Genomic DNA, 24,133 nt, shown 5'->3' on the forward strand with positions numbered 1-24,133 from the left:
AGAGGGAGTTAATGACTTTCTCAAGGGCAGTTTGATACCAGATACAGTGACAAAGAGAAAAAAAAAATTGTGGGATGGAGCCTATTAAGCCAGGCTTCATGGATCTGATAGGATCCAAGCCAGAGCCTGGTCTGGTGGGCAGGATGGGAGAGCACTGTGAGCACAGCATCACAAAAGTTTCAGACTCAACATGACAGTGTAATCATTTATGACTTTCAGAGGTTGTACCTGATTTCCTTTAAGAATGAGGTATTCGAGTTAATTGCCTGGTTTTGAGCATGCAAACACTGAAATGTGCTAGAAGGGCCAAAGTTCAGGGGTAAGTGAACTGTACTGCAGCATGTTAGGAATAGAATAAATGCTGACAAAGCAGCAGAGATTTTTACATTTTAACTGCAGGTCAAAAGAGGACTCTTCATACAAGATGGCTGAAATTGAGCAAACACACAATCCCAGATGGTTTCAGACAGCAGGATAAAAATGAGTAAACCAATATGGGTTCATTGAAGATAACGAGTGTACCACTCTGTGTTGAGTGTGTGTATATGGGGCGGGGGGGGGGGGGGGGCGGAGGGTATGTAGGAACTCTGTATTTTCTCTTCAGTTTTGCATGGACCTGAAACTCTTCTAAAATAAAATCTACTTTAAAACAATGAAATGAAACAACTTAAAAAAATTGTTTTAAACAAATGAGGCCAGGTCCCAAAGCTGTCCCCTGAGGCATGAGGGGAGGAGAGTGTGTTCCCTCTCTTGGTAAACTGGAGCAGACACCTTGCCCAGCTGTGGTGAGTTTTGTCATCTTTAATTTTTCTAGTTCACTTGCTAATGAAATGCTGATGAGCATCAAAGGCTTTAAAAAGCAAGATACGGAATACGAAAAAGTAGAAAAAGGAAAATGAAGAGGAGGAATTGAAGGATGCTTTAACAGCCTGCATATTAAAAAATAATAAGCTGGCTGCATGTGCAGGTTGCAAAAATTTAATGATTTAAACGTCTACGAAGAGGAGTTTTACAGAACATCCAATATTTGGTAACACTGGGAGTGGTGCACTTGTCTCTTTTTCCTTTATCTATTCTCTAAAATAGAGATAACAATACCTGCCTCCCATGCTTATGGTGAGGATTGAATGACATAATGTTTATAAAATTCTTAGCCCATGGGCGCCTGGGTGGCACAGTCCATTGGGCTGCTGACTCTTGGTTTCAGCTCATGTCATGATCTCAGCCATGAAATTGAGCCCCAGGTTGGGCTCTGAGCTCAGTGCAGAGTCCGCTTGTGTTTCTCTCTCCCTCTGCCTCTGCCCCTCCCCCCACTCACTCATGTGTGCTTGTGTGTGCATGTGTGCATACACACGCTTTCTCTCTCTCAAATAAATAAATCTTTAAAAAAATAAAAGTCTTTGCCCAAAAGTCTGCACTCATTCATTAAAAATAGTTATTGAGTTGCTGATTATGAGCTAGATAACAAGTTGAACAAAACAGATGTGAGGCCTCCTGACTCATGACTGAAAAGGGAGAGCCAGATGTTAAATAAAGAAACATAAGATAATTAGTTATAAATTGTGAAGAGTACCACAGAGGAAAACTTCAGAACATTGTGAGAAAATGACGGGGCCTCAGAGTCCATACTCAATAAATAGTAGTCATTTCAAGACACATTTCTTTGCAACTATGATAGATTAGTTTCTATCAGACTAGATCCTTCCACAAGGGATAACTGGGAACCCTTGGATTAAGAGAATAAAAAAGGAAATCTGTTTGAAGGAATACAAATGCTGCCAAGGCGATAAGGGCATTAGTAGACAAGATTCCAGAGCAAAGGTAAATGAGAAGAGGTCAGATTCACATGCTGCTCTACTTTCTCCAGGAAGCATGGGTAAGATAATAAGTGGCTGCAGAGAGGTTTCAGCAATCTCATGGGACAAAATTGGAGTTCATGGCTTCTAAGGAGGAGGGGCACTGAGAAACACAAAGGAAATACACAAAAGAGGTCTTTAGGCAGAAAAAAAGTGAAGCTAAATGACAGCAAAAATTCTAGGAAAGAAAAAATAGTAAGGAAAAGATATATATGTAGGGAAATCTAAGTAAATATTAACTATATAGAAATAATACTAATAATGTCATGGGGATTTAAATATATGTAGAATTAAAATAAATGGCAATGATAGCATAAAATTCAAAATGAAGAAAAGTCAAAGTGTTTAAATGTCCTTTCATTGTACAGGAATTGATAAAAATATACTGTTGTATATTATGCTTTAATAGAGTCAAGATTCTTGCTGAATCTCTAAACTAGCCTCTGAAAGAAGGCCAAAAGTTTTCGTAACTGCCAAGATGTGAAAAAAGTAGAGTAGTAAAACCTACTTGATTTACCTAAAAGAAGGTAAGGGGAAAAAAAGGAACGTAGAATGAGTGGGATTATTTGGAAGAAAAAAATAGTAAGATGGCAAATTTAAACCCAAATGTTTCAGCAATTATATTTGTTTAAATATAATAGACAATTGTAAATAATTTTTTAAAATGTATATTGTCAGACTGCATTAAAGATAACAAGACTCAATAGTATAAAACTTACAGGAGAAGCATCTTAAATACAAGGATACAGAAAGAATAAGAGTAAAGAATAAGGAAAGACACACTCTACAAATCCTAACCAAAAAAAGTGGCATTGGCATAGTAGTATCAAACGAAGTAAAATGTATGGCATAAAGGGACCATTTAAAAGTAATAAGGGGCACTGGGGTGGCTCAGATGGTTGAGTGTCTGCCTTTGGCTCAGGTCATGATCTCCAGGTCCTGGGATCAAACCCACATTGGCTCCCAGCTCATCAGGGAGTCTGCTTCTCCCTCTCCCCCTGCCTCTCTCCCCTGCCTGTTCTTCCTGTCAAATGAATAAATATGAAATCTTTTTTTAAAAAGTTATAAAAAGATAAAAGGATTAATCCGCTAGGAGAATAGAATAGTCGAATAGTCGAATAGTCTTAAAGTTGTAGTATTTAATAACATAGGTTCAGAATATGTAAAGAAAAAATGATAGAATTAAAAGAGAAATAAGCAAATCTACAACCACTGGAAGCTTTTAAGCATATTTCTCACCAAAACTGATAGAACAACAACAACAAAAAATACAATAGTGAGAAAAACCAGACATGGTCCCTGTTGGACTGAACTTGCATTAGAGTAAGAGACACAAATAATAATCAAATAAGAAGGTGAATGAATGTAAAATCGCACATTGGCTGAGTGCTCTGCTCAAAGGAAGGAAAGGAAGTGCTCTGCTCAAAGGAAAGGAAGACAATTCTAGAACATTGAACATGACTTGAACTGAGGGAATAGAAGTCTTTCCTAAAAGACGGGACACTTGATTTCAGATCTAAAAGATGTAGAAGGATTAATTAGGCGAGTGAAAGTGGAAGGGTGAGGCAAACATCTGACACAGCAGACATCAAGGTACCTGCAGAGATTTCAGTAGGAGGGAGCATTGTGAGTTTGAGGAGCTGAAAGGAGGCCTGAGAGTGACTGAGGCACAGTGAATGAAGGAAAGTAGCTCAAAGTCAAGCTGGCAAGGTAGGCAAAGCTGGAACACTGAGTACTTTGTAGGCCACATTACAGATCTTGGACTTTATCCAGAGAGTAACTGGAAAGCAATCAAGAATGTTAAAGTAGTTGTTTTTTTTTTAAGTTTTTATTTATTTATTCATGAGAGACACACGGAGAGAAAGAGAGAAGCAGAGACGCAGGCAGAGGGAGAAACAGGCTCCCTGCAGGAAGCCTGATGTGGGACTCGATCCCAGGACTCCAGGATCACGCCCTGGGCCGAAGGCATACACTCCACTGCTTAGCCACCCAGGCGTCCCTTAAAGCAGGTTTATATTGTCATTGGACTTAAGTTTGGAAAAGATTATTCTCTCTGTGGCACGAGAATGGATTGTAGAAGGTCAGAGTCAACAGAGGAGGCTAAACAATTCAGCATTCCTCAGATGAGCATGATGGTGGAGACACAGAGGTGGAGAGGAGTGAAATGCAAGAGACATTTAAGAGGTAAAAAGCAACAAGTCTCAGTGAAGGATTCTACATGGTGACTGAGAGCAAGGGAGACATCAAGAATGTCTTCTTGGGATCCCTGGGTGGCGCAGCGGTTTGGCACCTGCCTTTGGCCCAGGGCGCGATCCTGGAGACCCGGGATCGAATCCCACGTCGGGCTCCCAGTGCATGGGGCCTGCTTCTCCCTCTGCCTATGTCTCTGCCTCTCTCTCTCTCTCTCTGTGACTATCATAAATAAATAAATAAATAAATAAATAAATAAATAAATAAATAAATAAATAAATGTCTTCTTGGGTTCTTGCTTGTGCAAATGTGTCCAACAGTGATGCCATTCTCAAGATAAGAATCAGGAAGAAGGCCAAGTTTTGGAGGGAAGACCATAAATCCAGTTTTGAACATATTGAGGTTGAAGTGTTTTTTCTGTTACAGATTATCTCTAGAACGTCCTCCTCAAGGCTCTTAATTGATTTTTCTTTGTGGTGTTCAGTTTGTTTTATTTGCTTCTCTTACCCCCTGCAGTCTAACATTTCAAAAATGCAATTGCAAGTCTTAACTGTGGATATTTATCGTGTCACTGCATCAAAATATTGACATTTGCCTAATTTGAACCTTCCCAGGAAGTAATGCAAACAAGAGAGAAGATGGAAACTTTGTTGTGATCCCCAGGAGTGCTTGCAGGATGTTGGACACTGACCCCAGTTAGAGTCCAAATGTGCCAGAGAACTTTCCTGGCTCTGGTTGTCAAAGGCCATTTAATATGGCAAGATCACTTTTCTTAAAGATGCTGCACAAGGATGAGCAAGCCAAGGTCAGGGGAATTGGCTCTCAATATACAGGGAAATTTCAGAGAAACATTAATGAGCTCCCTCTTCGTTGAAAATTAAATCTGTCAAGGATATGAATCAGGTGTCATGTGAAAGAGCCTGATCAACTCTTTCAAAGCAATTTCCTATTAGAACTCCAATCCTGGAAGATGCCATTTCCCTTGCTCCAAGGTAGTTGAGATCCTGTTGGCAAGTTGTTTTGCAATCCTTCCCATGAGAAAGAATACAGTAAAGATGACAGCCCAGTTAATTCACATCCAGAAAAATGAAATGTATATTCATGGTCATTTCTCTTTTTCTCGGCATTGATCAGTAACCTTGGGAGAGCATATCAAGCCCTTTTTTCAACACATTTTTCCTCTCCTTCTTCCTCATGTCGTTTAATTCTTTTGTGGCCTCACTTAAAAGAAGAAATTGAATTTCTATCTATTAAGATAGAAATTTTGATAAGAAGTTTGGTTACGTAGGTTCATAGATTATATGAGCTTTAAATTATGTATTCTTCTTTAAGGCAAGTTCAATTTTAAGGTTTTGTCCTAAATCTTTATAATTGAGTCTGCCTGCAATTTCAACAGTTGTCATACTAGGGGGGAAGATCTGCTTCCTTACATGGAGTAGAATCTTGAGTTTTGTAATTCTATGAAGAAGATAAGAGACAGATGATTTACAGCTGTTTCACAAGCTATGAACATAAGCCAATTATTGAAGGAGGAAAGGTAGTAGATATTCAGGAACTTGTTATTTCATGTGGTTTTCTGTATTTTGGATTTGCTTGAGGATCATCGTTTTAGGGATTTATAAAATAAAAGGCTAATTACATGTAGCCTGGAACCAAGTCAAAGTATCATGACCTTTACCAAAGCTGCTCAAACAAAAAGCACCACAGAATTTTGAAGCATAGGGGCATGTTAAACCATCAGGTAGTCCAGGGCTTTCTGGGTGGGGGAGGGGAGGCCCTGTGATTTGGGATCCTGTTTTTAATCCTCCCTACCTCCTATTACCATAAAAGGAACAAATTCCAAGAGGGAATGTCCTGGTAAAAGTCACATGACTTGTATCTCAGAATTCACCTTCTTATGAATTTTCTTCAGGGAAAAGCAGCAAGAACTTGAGCCAGTCCTTATTCCAACAGACTGATTAGGTATATCATAAATGGAAAGTCTCAAATGATAGGATTAGGAAGAATTATCCTACATAAGGTCCCTTTCTGGAGACTCTGGGCTTTGGTTGTGTTTAGGCTATTTTATTTCCATTTTGTATTCCTATAGACTCTGTGATTTAGAAGAAGCCATCAAGTTCTTGGATGATTGCTGAGTGGAATTGAGAGAAATGAGAGGAGGGGAGCATCTTAGAGCGTGTCTGAACTTGCTCCTTGCTTTGGCCCTGTCCTACACACTGACAACTGAGAATAGAGTTGATGAGCTAATATGTAAGGTGTTGGACTTGAATGTTTTGCTTTCTTGTTTGCGAGCTTTGTGCTTGTTTCCTTTCCTTGAAGAGAACATTACCTCCTTTCCTTGTGGCCCCCAACCACATATGGGGAAATATGGGCCAAGTCTACCTTTTAATAATTTATCATGGTGTTGCTTATTCTTGAATTTGATGGATGAAACAAATGACCCAGAGTTTGTGATTAATGGAACCCCATCTCTATTCCAACCCCAACTCATGAACCAATGACTTCTACTTGCGCCTGTCATATTAACAAATTTGTCAGAGGCCCTAATTTAAATCTGGAGCTAAGCTGGTGATCTCAGTTGAAATACTCTGATTTATTCTGAACAATCATTTGATAGAATAGACTTAGTTTTTCCATCCGTAAAATGAATTCCATGTTGGTAATACTGGTGTTATAGTAAATAACTTTAAGAGAATTGCTGAAGGCTGTGACATATGACCCACTGTATTATTATTTTATAACGGAGAGTTTTACCTTCCAAAGAGAAGTGCTATCGGCTTCTCTTGGCATCGCTAGTAATTTATTATTAATGATATCTAAAAATTCCAGCATCCCAGGAAGCTTCAAGCATCATTACTGCATTACATTTTGCTTTTGTGTTAATGGACAGCCATTTTTCACTGTCATTTTCACGGGTAGCAAGAGAGCACAGATGAAAAGTTTTCACGAATGTAGGACAGTACAGACATATTCCAGGCTCTGTTCCTTGTTATTAATCGAATGATCAAATTCAGCTTTATCAGAAGTGAGAATTTTCTAGATGTGGACAGTAACCTATGTACCTCCTTCTTCTTGGTGCCCTCAATACATCACACCCACTTAGGGGCAAGGGTTAGGAAACACTGAATTTATTTAGTACTTTCATGTTTGAAGAATTAAGAAATCCACATCATTGATTTTTTTGCTTTTTCATAATGGAGAAGAAAAAAGTCATGGTTTAATTTCAGGCAGTGAAGAAGCTTCCATTCAATTCAACTTCTCTATGTTGAGTAAGGAATTCCCTTTGATGCCACCAAAGAATTTATCCCTCTAGAAGGAGGAGAGGGTTTTCTGCTTTGAAGACAGTTCTTGTAGATAAGGACTCCTTGCTTCCACAATCTGGAATAATCTAAGTCAAGCCCAGCTGACATACTATACAAGCCAAACTATGCTAACCCTTGATGTTACAAATGAAAGCAGTTCTTTTCTCTCTAAATCACATTGCACATCTCCAGCTTGTAATTCGCCTTTCTTCAAATGTTTGTGGTCTTGGGATGGCTGTATCAGAAGATGCTAACAGTCAGCAAGAACAAGGGTATCAGGGGTCTTGTTCTGTCTCCTTTCTTGTACCTGCCCTTTGGTTAGTTGGCACTATGTGAACAAACTTACAAATTTGAATGGCAGGGCATTTGGGTGGCTTAGCTGATTCAGTGTCTTCCTTTGGAGCCTGTGTTGGGTTCCCTGCTCATCAGGCAGTCTGCTTCTCCCTCTGCTCCTCCCATGCTCATGCTCTCTCTCTCTCTTTCTCAAATAAATAAAATTTAAAAAAATTTTTGAATGGCATATTTTCAAAGGGATGAAGAATACCAAGACAATAGCTCTCTGCAAATGTAGTATAATTGGCAGACATAAAAAGTAGAGGAAGGAGATACTTAGCAGGTATATACTCATTATTAATAGCTTACAGCTAAGCAATTTCACATTTTGTTTTGATTTCTTCTGACTTCATAGAGTTTTCCTTTATACAGTCCAAGCATGTACAGCAAATACTTTTTCATCCAATTACAGATGGCAGTGTATTTTTCCCAATTAGCAGGGTGCTTGGGTGTGTGGTAACAGGAGAAATAAGGACATCAGGGGTCTCATTCTTCTCTCTTATTTTCCATGCCTGCCCTTTGTTGTTTAGTTTTGGGTTATTTTGCCAGGAAACAGCTCTAGATGCGTCATATTTCCACCCATTAATCAATGCTAATCCAAAGAAGCATGAGGCATAGACAGGGAAAGTCTCTGCCTTCACTTACAAAACAAGTCAGTGTTTATACTTGGAATCTGTTCTAGACAAATTAAAGGATGAAAGAGAATGCCCTGTCCATTAAGCATCATGACAACCTGGCTGTAAAAACTCATAATTTGTTCAGAGCCAGTAAATGGATATTCTGATATTTGTAATCTGTATTATGGTCTAGTGAAGTATTTCCTAAAAGGCATTTCAGGGAAGAGAAATCCCTGGAGATGCTTCACAGAAGGGATCTGGAATTCAGTAAGTTTGGGGGAACATGTCACACAAGATTTCCCTTTTTGAGACTCACAATGCATAACAGAATTTTACAGCTCTGACAACTCCTCCTGTTAAAAACAAAGAAACAAAACTATTGTATTTTGTATAACCTAGCATTTTAAAAACTCATTTGGTCTTAGACCACATTTTTTAAACTTACTTTTTGGAATAATACTTATTCATATTAGTTTTTTTTTTATTTTTTATTTTATTTTTTTTTTTATGATAGGCACACAGTGAGAGAGACAGGCAGAGACACAGGCAGAGGAAGAAGCAGGCTCCGTGCACCAGGAGCCTGACGTGGGATTCGATCCTGGGTCTCCAGGATCACGCCCTGGGCCAAAGGCAGGCGCTAAACCGCTGCGCCACCCAGGGATCCCTACTTATTCATATCTGAAAGTAGCAAGTGAAGTAAGTGATCTGTAAGCTATAGTTTGGGAGCTGATCAGTACTTTTAATCAAAAGATAAAGTTTCAAAGCCAAGGTCTGCTCTTGATTTGTAGTACAACACAAATCACTATTATATCCTGCTACACCCCAACAATACTTCCCACTTTTAAATGAAAATAATAAGTGAAAAAATTTTAAATTCTTATGATGTGTTAGGCACTGTACTAAGTGCTTGAGATGCCTTATCTAATTTATTCCTTTAAACTTGTATTTATTTTTAAATAAACCAAAGTAATGAAAGAATATATTCTCACTTATTAAAAGTAGAAAAAAAACCTACAAAAAAATTCCTTTTGTTTTAGCATGTAAACATCTGTATCTTTTTCTGTGCATTTAAATAAAAATGTTTATTTTTTTAAACATGTATATGTTTAAATACATATGAATACATATACATAAGAAATATATATGTACACATTTCTTATTTTATCATACATTTCTTACTTTATCATAATCAGAATTATATTATGCATTCTGCTGTGCCCTAGCTTTTTTTAAAATTCAAAGTATGTGTTACAGATATTTCTATGTCAGTATATGCACATCAACCACATTCCATTTAGTGGCTTCATAACATTTATGGCGTATCACACTTCCAATTTTTAAATGTTAGATATTCAGCTGATTTGCAAATTGTTCAACAATGTAAACAATTATTTTTGTTTCTATTTCCAGTAATATGGCAGATAGGTAACTTGAATGATGCCCTACTTGAGACAATCAGAATGCTGGAGAAAATACAAGCTGTATCAGCTTGTATGTAAAGAAGGACTACTCAGAGCTCAAAAGATAAAGTGAAAGCATGGACCCTGTGGAGCAAGAGATGGCCAAGCTTGTCTTTCTGAATTTTTTTTCCACAGAACCCTGGAAAATTTGACCAAATTCATGGTGAGATGCAGAAGCCAGGAAGTAAAACATACTCAGCTCATAAAAGGAGCTGAACCAATAGACAACACCCAACATAAAGCCTGCATCAAAAGCACTATACCTTCAGTGTGACAGTGTCCCCAGAAGGGACAATTTACCTGGCTAAGTCTGGGTGCTATAGGTAAGCGATGAGGATAATCTCTTCCAAGAGTTTAAAACCACAAACCTGACTTTATGTGGCTTTGAAATCTAGCTCATGGTATCTTTGTTTTTCAAAAACACCAAGTTGAAAATATATAGTTGATCCTTGAACAACCCGGGTTGCATGAGTCCACTTATATATGGATTTTTTTCAATAAATATACATACATTACTGTGAAAGTATTTTCTCTTCCTTATGATTTTAACATTTTATTTTCTCTAGCTTACTTAATTGCAAGAATACAGTATACAGTACATATAGTATACAATATATGTGTATTACCAGTAATTCTTCTAGTCGGCAGTAGGCTATTAATAGTTAAGTTTGGTGGGGAGAGGGGAGTCAAAAGTTATACACAGATTTTCAACCATGCTAGGAGGTCAGCTCCCCTAACCTCTGCATTGTTCAAGGGTCAACTATAATGTGCATGCAGGTTAATGATGCCCCTAAGCATATGATGTAAGTAAAACAAATCCAAATCCTCTTAGAGAAATTTCAACCCAGGCTTCCAAGAATTCCCAATAGCATTATAAGAAAAATTACCAGTGTACAAAGTTCACAAGACACACAGAAACCAAGATACCATGAGGGAAAAACCAGCAGAACAATACACAGGAGACTCAGACTTCATATATTGGAATTATCAGACACTAAAATACAGTTAAAAAACTGTATTTAATGCTTAGAGAAATAAAAAAAGTTTGAGGATATGAACAAGAATAAGAAATTTTAAAAGAAGAACTAAATATATTTGCAAAAGAATTACTAAAAACAAGAATTCTAGAAGTCGTAAATATACAGATTGAAATTAATAAGGCAATATAAACAGCAGATGAGACAGACACAGATAAAGAAGTAGTCAATTAGAAGATATAGCTAAAGAAGCTATACAGAATACAGCTCAGAGAGATGACGAGATAGACAATGTGAAAGAGTGGCTAAAGACATAGAGGATAGAGCAGGAATGCTTGACATACATTAATTAAAATTTCAGAGGCCAATAATCAAGATAATGGGGGAAAAAAGTAATTCTAATTACTGAAAGACTTTAATCCTGATTTTAAAGAAGGCCAATGAGTTACAAGTATGATAAACAAGAGAAATGGGTTTTGTTAAGCCTTTATTTATTTATTTATTTATTTATTTATTTATTTATTTATTTATTTATTTATGAGAAAGGAGAGAGAGAGAGAGAGAGAGAGAGAGAGAGAGAAAGCACACAGGGGGAGAAACAGAAGGAGAAGGACAAGCTGACTCCATGCTGAGCATGGAGCCTGATGTGGGGCTCAATCCAACGACCCTGAGATCATGACCTGAGCCAAAATCAAGAGTCAGATGCTTTACTAATTGAGCTACCCAGGCACCTCAACAAGAGAAATGTTTATATCAAACACATCTAATGAAGCAAAACACCAAAAATGAAGAGTTTAAAAAAAAAAGCAGTAAGCAAGGTGGCACTACAAAGTAAAAGCAATTAGAATGGTGGGTAACTACGTAAAAGCAGCAATGGCAACAGTTATCTGTTCAAGTTGGGAATATAAATGTTAACTTAGAATCTTATACTAAGAAAACATCTTTCAAGATTGAGGTGAAGTGAAGATATTTTCTATCTTTTTGCTTAGCCATTCTTACTCTGTGCTATTTACCTTGTCACAGAATGGTTGCTTCACCTCCAAGCATTGCCCCTGTGTTCTGGTAGGAAAGAGGGAAACAGAAAAAGGGGGGAAAAAGGCCAATTATTCTGCTCCTCTTCTTCTAGAAGCCCCGTCCAACTTCACTTACATCTTGGCCAAAGATCTATCACATGTACTCACTTATCTGCAAGGAAGCCCGAGATGCATTGCCTCTCCCAACAAAATTTAGTTTCTGTTTGTGAAATGGAGGAGTAGGTTGGATATAAGATAAGCTACTAATTAGTGATTTCTATTACAATAAAAAAATAAAACATGATTCCTGTCCTCAAAGAATTCAATCTTGTGAGAAAGAGGGACCTATAAGAAAGGTACCTCCAGACATCCATTTCTACAGTTTTTTCTATACATTAAAAGGGGAGGCTATTTACTACTTTCATTTTGAGTCTTTATTTATTATCCCATCAGCAAACCAAGCAGCTGACTTTAGTAAGTAGGCTCTTGTGCTAGGAATTATAGTAGGTCAGGGGTACAGAGAAAAATCAAAGGTGGTTCCCACTCTGTAAAGGCTTATGACCTTGTGAGTGATTTCAGGTAGAAAAAAATACACTAGTGGGCAGCCTGAGTGGCTCAGCGGTTTAGTGCCACCTTTGGCCTAGGGTGTGATCCTGAAGACCCGGGATCAAGTCCCACATCGGGCTCCAGCCCTGTGTCTCTGCTTCTCTCTCTGTCTCTGTGTCTCTCATGAATAAATAAATAAAATCTTAAAAAATATACACTAGTGCAAGAAATTATTACAACATAAACAGGAGAAAAGGATTATAAGAGGATATTATAGATTGAATTGTGTTCCCCAAAATTTATATGTTGAAGTCCTAACCCCAAGTATCTTTGAATATGACCTTATTTGGAGTTAGAGTCTTGACTGAGGTAATCAAGTTAAAATGAGGACATTAGGATAGACCCTAATCCAATAGGATTGGTGACCTTACAAGCAGGAGAAATTAGACAGAGACCAGCTTAGAGGGAAGGCAGTGTGGTGAGATGGAGGAAAAGACAGCCATTTATAAACCAAGGAGAGCATCTAGGACAGATCTATGCCTCACAGAACTCAGAGGGAGCCAACCCTGCCAACACCTTGATTCTGGACTTCTGCCTCCAGAACTGTGAGACAATCAGTTACAGTTGTTTAAGCCCCCATGGCTGTGATACTTTTTGTCATGGCAGCCCCAGCAGACAACTACTGAGGGAGTGGCACATTGTCCTCATGGCATAGAGAGTACAAATGTTCCAGAAAGGCTTCCATGGCTTACCTAAATGTTGAGTTGCAGGATGAATAGACATTTGCCAGGCAGAACTGGAGAAGGAGAAGCCATAGGAATTTCATTCCAAAAGGACATCATGAATGAGCAGTGTGACGAAGCATGACAAAACTGACAAAACACTAGAGTAGGGACATAGGTTTGGGGTAAGATACTGTGAGGGAGAGGGCTGGAGTAGCAGGATGCTCACATTATGAAGGACCTTTGATTCACGCACACGAAAATATCTCTTTGAAAAATAAATAGGAAGCAGAGAAGCCTTTGTAGCTAGTTTTGTACTGGATTGAGTCTGTTTCTGATTTCTTTGATGCCATTTAAATGAGCCTTCTTCATGAGTTAAAACTCATGCTCTGATGAAATTTGCACCCTCCAGCGCACATCTCCAGTGCATTATGCACAGTACCCCATACGCTTCCAGGCACAAGTTAAACAAATAACTCCTGATGGAAATAGGGGTACTCAGTACTGTATACTCAGTGAGCAATGAAGCTACACAGCTTGACATACTTTCAGGAAGTCAAGGTCTTATTCTTAATACAAATATGTTCTTTTGATTCCTTTAAAGATAGCTTAAAGTTGCACCTTTGCTTAAAAATATGAAATCGTTTAATGTAGAAGATTGGGATGTCTAAAGATAGGTTGATATAACACTGCTATAATTATGTGTCTCTTCAAATAATTGTGATATCCTCATGCCTTTCTAATTTGAAATCTCTGATCCTGTTATACTAAATTTAATAAAATCAAGTATATGCAGGAAACATTAGAGGAGCATCAGATACTAAGACTTGCATGTTCAAAACCAGAGAACAGAAACTCTTGCATGTTTTAAAACAAATTTTTTCTTCTTCTTCTTCTTCTTCTTCTTCTTCTTCTTCTTCTTCTTCTTCTTCTTCTTCTTCTTCTTCTTCTTCTTCTTCTTCTTCTTCTTCTCCTTCTCCTTCTCCTTCTTCTCCTCCTCCTCCTCTTCCTCCTTCTCCACCTTCTTCTTCTTTTTTAGAGAGAGAGAGAATTCAAGTGTAGCAGGGGTGGGCGGGGAGAGGGAGAGAGACAGAATCTTAAGCAGGCACCAGGCTCAGTATGGAGCCCAATACAGGGCTCAATTTCATGACCCTGAAATCATGACCTGAGCAGAAATCAAGAGTTGGATGCTTAACTGACTGAGTCACCCAGGCACCCCTTAAAATAGAATTTTTTTCAATTAAACCAACTCCCTCCTGCGCAATAAAATTCATATAAATCAAATTTGATGCCAAGACTTTCTCTCTTTTTTTAAGATTTTATTTATTTACTCATGAGAGACACAGAAAGAGGCAGAGACACAGGCAGAAGGAGAAGCAGGCTCCATGCAGGGAGCCTGATGTGGGACTCAATCCTGGGTCTTCAGGATCACACCTGGAGCTGAAGGCGGCGCTAAACCACTGAGCCACCTGGGCTGCCCCAATGCCAGAACTTTCTACTTGTAACAAATGACTGTTAGTCAGCATAATCTTTATTATAATACTTGTCACACCTTGAATCAAGGTTATCAAAAAAACTGTTTTATAATAGACATAACCTTTCATTACTGACTTTTGTTATGCCTAAATTCTAAACGAATAGTCCATCTTCAATAGAGTAATTAAATTTTAAAAGCAATAAAATAAAATAATATATCACAAATCCTGTGAAAGGTATTATACATCAGGAAAGTCTAAATAACATAGCAACTGGGTTCCATTTGAGAAATCTGTTATCTACTCATTATGAAGCTTTGGTAAACCCTTCATCACCAGAGTACTTCTGCTTTTTTTTGTTTGTAATATTAAAACAGGAGAAACAGATGCCTGTTCATCCAAGGAAGTACATTGGGATCAAAGTACTAATATTCCAGTAGTACTTGCTTAAATGTATCCAAAAAATATTACAGAAAAATAAGTATTTTTGCTTGAAAAGACTAAAGTAATGTATAGTTAATGTTGGAAGACAGTGCTCAGACAGAAAGATAGGTTAACACCAATTTTGCTTATGCAGAGATTAATTTTTTATTCAGAGAAATTTACAAAAAAGGAGAAATAGTCAAGTAAATAAAAGTTCTTTAGAAAAATAGAGTTATTAATTGAATATGAAAATTGGTATCACTGGAGTTGAGCACTCTTGCTGTTTTGGGAACCGAATTTGAAAAAGTTATAGTTCATACAAAGGACTTCATACCAATTATTTGGAATGGAAATAATTTGCTGGGTCTCCAGACTCCCTTGTTATCAGCACAGGTTGTTGGTATGGCTCTTCCCTGATATCAGTCCATTTTCATCACAAATTGAAAAGGTGCTACACTTTTTATTTGTTAAAACACGGGTTTGAAAATCTGTAGCAATCTAAAAGATTTTTAAATATTAGAAAATTGTCTATTTTTATAATAGTGCAGATCAATGTTTTAAAAATAGGTTGTCTATACAATTTTTGGCATCAAGATTATATAACTAGGGAGCATTTTCAAGCAACTTTTTCAAACTTTCTCTCTACAGCTCATAATCCCCTCAAAAGCAATTAATTTGTCATTCTTCATTAAAATAAGTGTGTTCATGTTTTTAAATACCAGTCACTTAATGATCAGCCTCTTGTCATGGTTGAAATGGTAATCAATTTTGGTTCATTCATCTTTAATAGTAGAAAGTAAGTCATCTTAAAATTTAACAGATCTTTTAAATACCTTGCATGAGAGAACCAGGGAGCCTCTGCATTAGTAAAGAACACTACAGTCATGGGCACTGACACATGTCAATTGCAAAACATCAGAATATGCTGAAAATGAACAAAAGCCAAAGAATAAACTACAAGAGAAAAACAAGACAGTTGGGTTTTGTGAGTTGTTTGGCATTAACAATTTCTCTTAAAATTAAAGAAATAAAGAAGAAAGGGAAAAGTATAAGAGGTAAAAGGAGAAAATCTATCCTTTTCATTCAAATTTTAAAGATTTATTTGAGAGAGAGAGGGAGGGAGAGAGAAAGAGAGAGCTAGCAGGGGCAGGGAAGAGGGAGAGGGAGAGAGAATCTCATGTAGACTCCCTACTGAGTGCAGATCCCAAAGCCTGACTTTGGGCTTGAACTCACAACCCTGAGATCATGACCTGAGCCAAAATCAAGAAGTCAGATGTTTAGCCAATGGAGCCACCTAGATGTCCCTGTGTTAAGATTTTAGTGTTTGGTATTTGAATCTAGTGTCTCCAGTGCAAAGCCAAATAGTGTCCTGAAACTTCATTCAAGTGGCTACTGGCTCTTAATTCAGATTTTAAATATGCAGAGTCCATAGAAGTTTAATTTTTCATCTGTATAGTTAATGCCATTAAATTGATACCAGCTATATCTTAGACAAAAATACAAACTTTAACACTTTCATTTGTAACAAAAGTAAAATGTACAAATTTTGACTTTATTACTTTGTAACATTTAATCATTCTATGTTCATCACCTCTAGCCTAGTAATTATACTTTTGGCATTCAATACTGAGAATGTGTTAATAAAAACTTAATGTAACTTAAAATAGCATAATATTTTATGCAACCTAAAATAACCACTAGTAGGAGATAGTTATGTAGCCAATGTTAGCTGTTGATAAAATATTATGCAGATATGAAAGGTTATACTTATAAAGCATTTTATAACATGAAAAACATCCTATAAAACTAAGTTTTTAAAGCTCTGTTCTGAATTACATATAAAGTATAAATACAACCAAGCCAAACCTCATGTGTAGAAAAATTACTGGAAAGAAATATTATTTCATTGTGTGTGGGTGCTACAGTTATGGGATTTTCTTTCCTTTTCATGTTTTTCCCCCTAAATTATCTTTATTGTAGTGCATATTCTAAGCTGCCATCATCTCCTGCCTGGACCATCACAAGAACCGCCCCTCCCAGGCAACCTCCCCATTTTCATTATAAATGTTTTTTTTCTTTATCCATATATTAGCCAAGAGTGATCTTCTTAAATAAGCTGGACCCTTCTTAAAGTAAGTTAGCTTTCTATTACAATTAGAGTACAATCCAAAATCTTTAACCTGTTGACAATAAACTGCTTGATCAGTCCTGCTATATAGGTCCTGTTTTATTTGGTACATTTTTAAAGGATTTCTCATTTCTCCTGAAATCCATCATTATCTTCCTGAAATAAAACTTACATCTTAAACAAACAAACAAACAAACAACAACAAAAAAAAACTTACATCTTATTTATGCTCTTCAGTTCAGTAAATCTCACTTAAATCACTGACTATGAATTATATTTCACACTCACAGCTTGGACAACTTGATAATTTCAGCAACTTTTACTAAGAGAACATGTGTATTTCACATTCTACCCATAGGTGCAAATAACACAAATAACCTAAAAATGCTGCTAGTAATAGACACTGAAGCAAGGGAGTATGAATGAATGATTGACAAGATGAATTCATATTAAGCAGCTTTTTCCTTACTGAATATATAGGAAGGGTGTGCTTTCAGTAGCAAAATCTGATTGTTCAAGAGAGATTAGATCATTTGCTCTAGGAAAAGAGAACTGCATTAACATTTATTGAGTTCCTACCTGTGGTAGATAATTAATATTTGTCATCTCACTTAAGACTGGAAGTGTTAGTAAATACCTGATGCAATGAAAACAAAGATTGCCAAATAGCAGTCTGAAATAAGCTTAATCTTCTTTTTTGTTCCAGTTCAGTGGATCTCCCCGAGTAGAAATTAAAAGAGCTAGATCAGTGTTGTCTAATAGAAAATTAATGCAAGCCACACAGGTAATTTTAAATTTTATAGTATCTATATTACAAAATTAAAAATGAAACAGGTGAAATTAATGTTAATAATGTATTTTATGTAACCTAATTTACTTAAAATATCAATATTTCAATATGTAATCAATATCAAATTATTAATGAGATATTTTACCTTTTTTGTACTAAGTCCCCAAATTCCACTGTGCATTTTGTATTTAGAACCATCCCAGTTTGAACTAGCCCATTTCAAGCACTCAACAGCCATCTCTGGCTAGGGGCCATCAGGCTGAATGGCATAGGATTCAATAATGATCCAAGAGGAGAAAATAAACAAATAACAGAGAGCCTAAGTTTAGTTTTCTGGGTGGCTTATGAGGCAAACCGTAAATACTTCTCTGGGATTGGTTGCCTTCAGTTTTTGAGACACCAAAGCTGGGAAGTCTGGATCTAAACAGTCTGAACTGGATCGTCCAAGATCCCAGACAAAGGTCAATCAGTATATGCGCTTGGTTGCACACCATTGAAACTTGGCAAAATTTCTTTTTGCCATCCAAACAAGTCTGCAATCCACCACAGATGAGAACAAGAGTCTTTTATTGTTTCATCAACCACATTGATCTTTAGTTAGGATGACATTATGATTGATTATTTAAACAGGGATACTTTTGAGAGAGAAAAGAGGTGCTCTTAATAATTACCTTGGGGCAACAGGCATAATAGGAGACTATCCCTGCTGGCAGATCAGGACACATGGTCACTTTACCTTAACTTCACATTTTCACCTCTCAGACAACCTGAGTTACTGCCAGTAGGTCTTCAGAATCTATGTAACTCTATAAAGAAGAGCCAGTTCCCGTAGGAGCCCTGCACACAAGGCCCTAAAGTCCCCCTATAGAATTCTAGATCTCATCCCAAGGATTGGCACCATAAAGGGGTCTTTTACTCACATGTCTAATAGCATTGCTTTGATGCAATTTGCAAGCTTCCTGTTTTGCAATATCCCACTCTGGATCTTGCTAAAATTGGGGGTTCAATGAGAAATGGCTGTTATCAGTTAAATGGAGCTTCTTGGCAGTGTCTCCCAAGGAAACTAGAGGACCAGTAAACAAAGCTGTGCGTGCGGGTAGCCAGGAGAGGGTGGATTTTGTGTGTGTGTGTGTGTGTGTGTGTGTGTGCGTGCGCACACGTATGTGTCTGTGTGTTTGGTGCTTTGCTTTGCTTTGCTTTTTTTTTCCTTTCATTTTCTCCTATATAAAAAAAAGAAATAGAACAATCAGCAATGACAGATGAAGGAAATATTCCACGCAAAGTAACAGATGGCTCAAAGCCACCTTCATTTCTGAGTGAGAGGGAGAAGGCCCATGGACCTGGAAAATTGAAGGTTTGGGAACTAATTTTGTTTGACTCTTTAATCCATTTCAAACATGGGCCCCAAAATGAAAGATTAAAGGATTTTACTTTTGCTGCTGAGTATATTCAGCTCAGAAGGGTAAAACACACAAAAATAAGATGTCTGCGAATGGAACAGCAGGAGATTGAACAGGAGAAACTTACTGTGATTAGTCTCATGGTAGTTGAACAAAACTCTCAAATTAGAATTTTGTTGTTGTTTACATTAAGACTAAAGTATTTTACACTCATTACCATATGAGGCTATGTTTTATGTAGAAACTACAGGCCAGATTACTCAGATCAAAAAGTCATAAAGGAAGATTTAGAGGTTGGTTAGGATAAGCATCATAGCAAAAGTAATGAAAAGCACAAAAGATTCAAGTTTATTCATTCGTTCATCAAATATTTATTGAGTGGCGGGCAGTGTTCTAGTTCAGGTTTGGGGATCAGCTGTGAACAAAGTGAAGTACTCTGTTCTCTACATTACAACAGCAAGAATTTGACAATAGAGAAGTAAACAAACAGTAAGATAATTTTGGATATCCGTAAACATGTGAAGAAAATGTAAAAGGGTGTTATTGGGAGAAAAATTAGTAGGATGAAATGGGGGTACTTTAACAGTATGGCCAGGGAAGACCTCTCTGAGAAGGTTGTATTTAACCTGAAACCTAAATGGTAAGAAGGAGCTTTCCAGATGGCAAGAGTAGTGCAAAGACAGCTTGACCTACTGCATGCTGGGTATCATTCTAGGTACTAGAGATGTAGTGCTCAATTTACAAATCAGGCTCAATTCTTGCCCTTCTAGAGCTTACCTTCTTATAGGGGTAGAAAATTAAGTTAGGGCTAAATAGAAGAACTTAACTAGAGGGTGGAAGGTGGTAGGTAGAAAAGTCAGTCACAGAAGGCAATAGGTAATGGCCCAGAGAAGGTTTCACTGGGAAGTTGACATTTGAGCAAGGACTTACTTAGGCAAGAAAATGAGCCCTGCAAATGTATGGAGGAAGGCAAATGTTCTAGACAGAGGAAACAGCCAGTGCTGTTTAGACCTTAGGCAAGAATCTGTGCAGCTTATTTGAGTAACAACAAGGAAGCCAATATAGCTAGAGTTTACCCCTGAAAAGGACAAGAGCAATTTTTACTTAATAGTTAATATCAGATGGATGCCTGGCACATGGAGAGAGTCTTTATCGCCCAGAACTATCATACCTCCTGTACAGGGAAGCTCTTTCTCTGACAGCGGAAGGCCTATATCTAGCTCTGGGGAGATAACACTCACTTTAAGTAACATCCTTTCATTGTCATATCTCCCTCACATTCCTCAAGTTCCACAGTTATTTCCAGACATTGTAAACTCTACAATTTAAAATGTGTATTCAGAGGTAGTTTGCTTCAATATTTTCTTTTTTATTTTTTTAAAGATTTTATTTATTTATTCATGAGAGACACACACACACACACACACAGAGGCAGAGACACAGGCCGAGGGATATAAGCAGGCTCCATGCAGGGAGCCTGACGTGGGACTCAATCCTGGGTCTCCAGGATCATGCCCTGGGCTGAAGGCGGCGCTAAACCGCTGAGCCACCCAGGCTACCCACTTCAGTATTTTCTAACTTGATTGTTGACAGGAAAGACTAAAGATTCCTTGGCCAAAATGCAAATCAAAACCACAATGAAATATCACCTCAATCTGTCAGAATGACGAAAGTTAACAACACAAGAAACAACAGGCGTTGGCAAGGTGGCAGAGAAAGGGGAACTCTCCTACATTGTTGATGGGAATGCAAACTGGTGCAGCCACTCTGGAGAAGAGTATGGGGGTTCCTCCAAAAGTTAAAAATGAAACTACCTACCCTACAATCCAGCAATTGCACTACTAGGTATTTACCCAGATGATTCAAAAATATTGATTCGAAGGGGTACATGCACCTCAATATTTATAGCAACATTATCAACAAAAGCCAAACTATGGAGAGAGCCCAAATGTCTATCAATTGATGAATGAATAAAGAAGATGAGGTGCATATACACAATGGAAAATTACTCAGCCATCCAAAAATGAAATCTTGCCATTTGCAGTGAGCTAGAGTGTTTTATGCTAAGCAAAACAAGTCAGTCATCGAAAGACAATTATCATATGATCTCACTCATATGTGGAATTTAAGAAACAAAACAGATGAAAATGTGGAAGGGGGGAAAGAAAAAAGAGAGAGGGAAACAAATCATAAGAGACTCTTAATGATTGAAAACAAACTAAAGGATTGCTGGAGAGGAGGTGGGGGAGATGGGCTAGATGGTTGATGGGCATTAAGGTGTGCACTTGCTGTGATGAGCACTGGGTGTTGGATGTAAGTGATGAATCACTGAATTCTACTCCTGAAACCAATATTGCGCTGTTAACTAAATAGAATTTAAATAAAAATTTGAAATAAAAAAAAAAGTTTCCCCAGCCAAAAATATCAAACTTCAGGATTTCATCAACTCTTAGTATGTTTTATAATCTTCAGTTTAAGGGCACCTTATAGATATCTTTCTGTTATTAATTTTTACTTTAATTCATTATGGGCAGAGAACATACTTTATATGATGTAGACTATTTTACAAATATTGAGATTTGTTTAATAGTGCTCAATGTGGTCGTAGTGATTGTTCACGTACTTTTGGAAAGAGTATGTATTATTCTGCTGTTGGGTAGAAATCCTACAAATGTCAATTATATCAGTTGGTTGTTCAATGTCCTATATTCTTAAAAATTTTCTATCTAGTTTTAGCCCACCAGTTAGTGAAGGAAGTATGTTGAAATACCCAATTATAATAGTGGATATGTTCATTTCTCCTTCAGTTCTCTTAGATATTTGCTTGTGTGTTTTGAAGCTTTATGACAGAGATAGACACATTTTTAATTGTTATTCCCTCTTAATTTGTTCATGATTATGAAATACACTATTTTATTGCAGATAATATTTCTTGAAATAAACCTTATCTGATGTTAATATAATTGGATTTGCTTTTTTGTCCAACCTAACAATCTCTGCCTTCCAACTAGATCATTTAAACAATTTGAATTTAACGTGACTTTTTATACAGTTTAATTTAAATCTACCACTTAGATATTTAATTTATATTTTTTGGTTGTTTGTTTTCTTTTACTCTTTTCCTGGTATTTTTTGGAATGAACACTTCTTGTGATTCCATGTTCCATCCACTAATGTCTTTTTAACTATACCTCTTTTTATATTTTTTAGCAATTATTCTTAGAGTTATCATATTCATTTCTAAATTATCACTGTCGACTTTTAAATAATAGAGTGCTTCTTAATGTATAGTATAAAAACCTTGCAATAGAGTATTTCCTCTTTCCATCTTCTGTGTTATTGCTATGGCCATTTTTTTCTTCTATATATTGTAAACACCACAATACACTGTTATTAATCAATGCTTTAGTCAATTATTCTTAAATAGAAAAAACATGAGAAAAATATTTCATATTTACCCACATAATAACATTTCTGACACTTTTCATTTTTTAATGGAGATCCAAATTTTCAACTAATACTAGTTCTTTTACTTCTCTTTCTTATATCATAGATCCTCTGGTACTGAAATCTCTCAACTTTTCCCTTAAAAAAAAAAGTCTTTATTTTCCCTTATTTTTCAAAGACTTTTTCCTAGGTATGAAAATCTAGTTGGACAGGTTTTTACATTTTTTTCTTTTGGTGTGTCTATCCATTGTCTACTACTGTCTATAGATACTAAAAAGAATTCTACTATAATTCTTATATCTGACCTTCTGTACATAATGTCTCTTTCCTCTTGCTGCTTTTAAGATTTTCTCTGGGGATCCCTGGGTGGGTCAGTGGTTTGGTGCCTGCCTTTGGCCCAGGGTGTGATCCTGGAGTCCCGGGATCAAGTCCCATGTCAGGCTTCCAGCATGGAGCCTGCTTCTCCCTCTGCCTGTGTCTCTGCCTCTCTCTCTCTCTCTCATGAATAAATTAAAAAAAAAAGATTTTCTCTGATTATTGATGTTCTGAAATTTAATAACAATATGACTTTGTGTGATCTTTTTTTATGTTTATTTCTTATAGTCACTGAGCTTCTTTTACCATCATATTATTTCTTAATTTCTCATATCTTACCTTTTTTTGAGTAATCAATATTTTTATTATTTTATTTCTCCCATTAGTTTGTTAATTATCATTCTAGTGATTAAAGATTACAATATGCACACTAAATTATTACTGTCTTCTTATTAAACTTATTACTAAACTATGTTACTTATAAAATTAGCATTTTTAACACTTCCCATAATAATGCAAAGAACTTAGAATACTTTAAACTCATTTACTCTCTACTGTCTTTTGTACTGTTGTCGTGTGTATTAATTCTGCATGTATTTTCAACCTCAGAAGATATCTTTATATTATTACTTTATTTTATTGTTTTATACAAGTCAATATATTTACTCACATATTCACCTTTCTGTGACTCTTCCTATCTTTGTGCACTTCTGTGATTTCATTTAAAATCAATTTTTTAACAAAAATCATTTTTCTTCTTCCTGAAAAATGATTTTAAATATTTGTTATTGTGTAGTTTTGCTGGTACTTAATTCTCCAAGTTTTTATTTATATGAAAACATCTTTATTTCCCTTCATTTCTGAATTATATTTTCATTCAATATAGTGTTCTGGGTTGCCAGTCTTCTATTTCAGCACTTTTTAGATGCTACCAAATCATCTTCTGACTTCTGTTATTTTCTGTTGAGAAGCAATCAATTTGTAATTGTTACTTTGAAAATAATGTCTTTTTTTCCCCAGAGACTTTTAAATTATTTTAGCTTCTGCTTTTATTTACAGCAGTTTGACTACATTGTTTTTCAAATGGTTTTCTTTGTATTTAATAATTTTAGGGTTCTTTGAGATTTTTGAATGTGGGC

At 36.6% G+C, this 24,133-nt stretch overlaps 1 long non-coding RNA gene across 1 annotated transcript in view; it reads left to right on the plus strand.

Annotated features, from left to right (window-relative positions):
- LOC119877403 overlaps window positions 1–24,133 on the plus strand; it is a 48,971-nt gene that overhangs the window by 572 nt on the left and 24,266 nt on the right. Inside the window, exon 2 of the long non-coding RNA XR_005376276.1 lies at window positions 17,749–17,826. This is a non-coding gene — a long non-coding RNA (uncharacterized LOC119877403). The remainder of the gene's footprint in view (window positions 1–17,748; window positions 17,827–24,133) is intronic.

The sequence above is a fragment of the Canis lupus genome, chromosome 22 (assembly GCF_011100685.1).
Source record: "Canis lupus familiaris isolate Mischka breed German Shepherd chromosome 22, alternate assembly UU_Cfam_GSD_1.0, whole genome shotgun sequence".
Taxonomy (NCBI): Eukaryota; Metazoa; Chordata; class Mammalia; order Carnivora; family Canidae; genus Canis; species Canis lupus.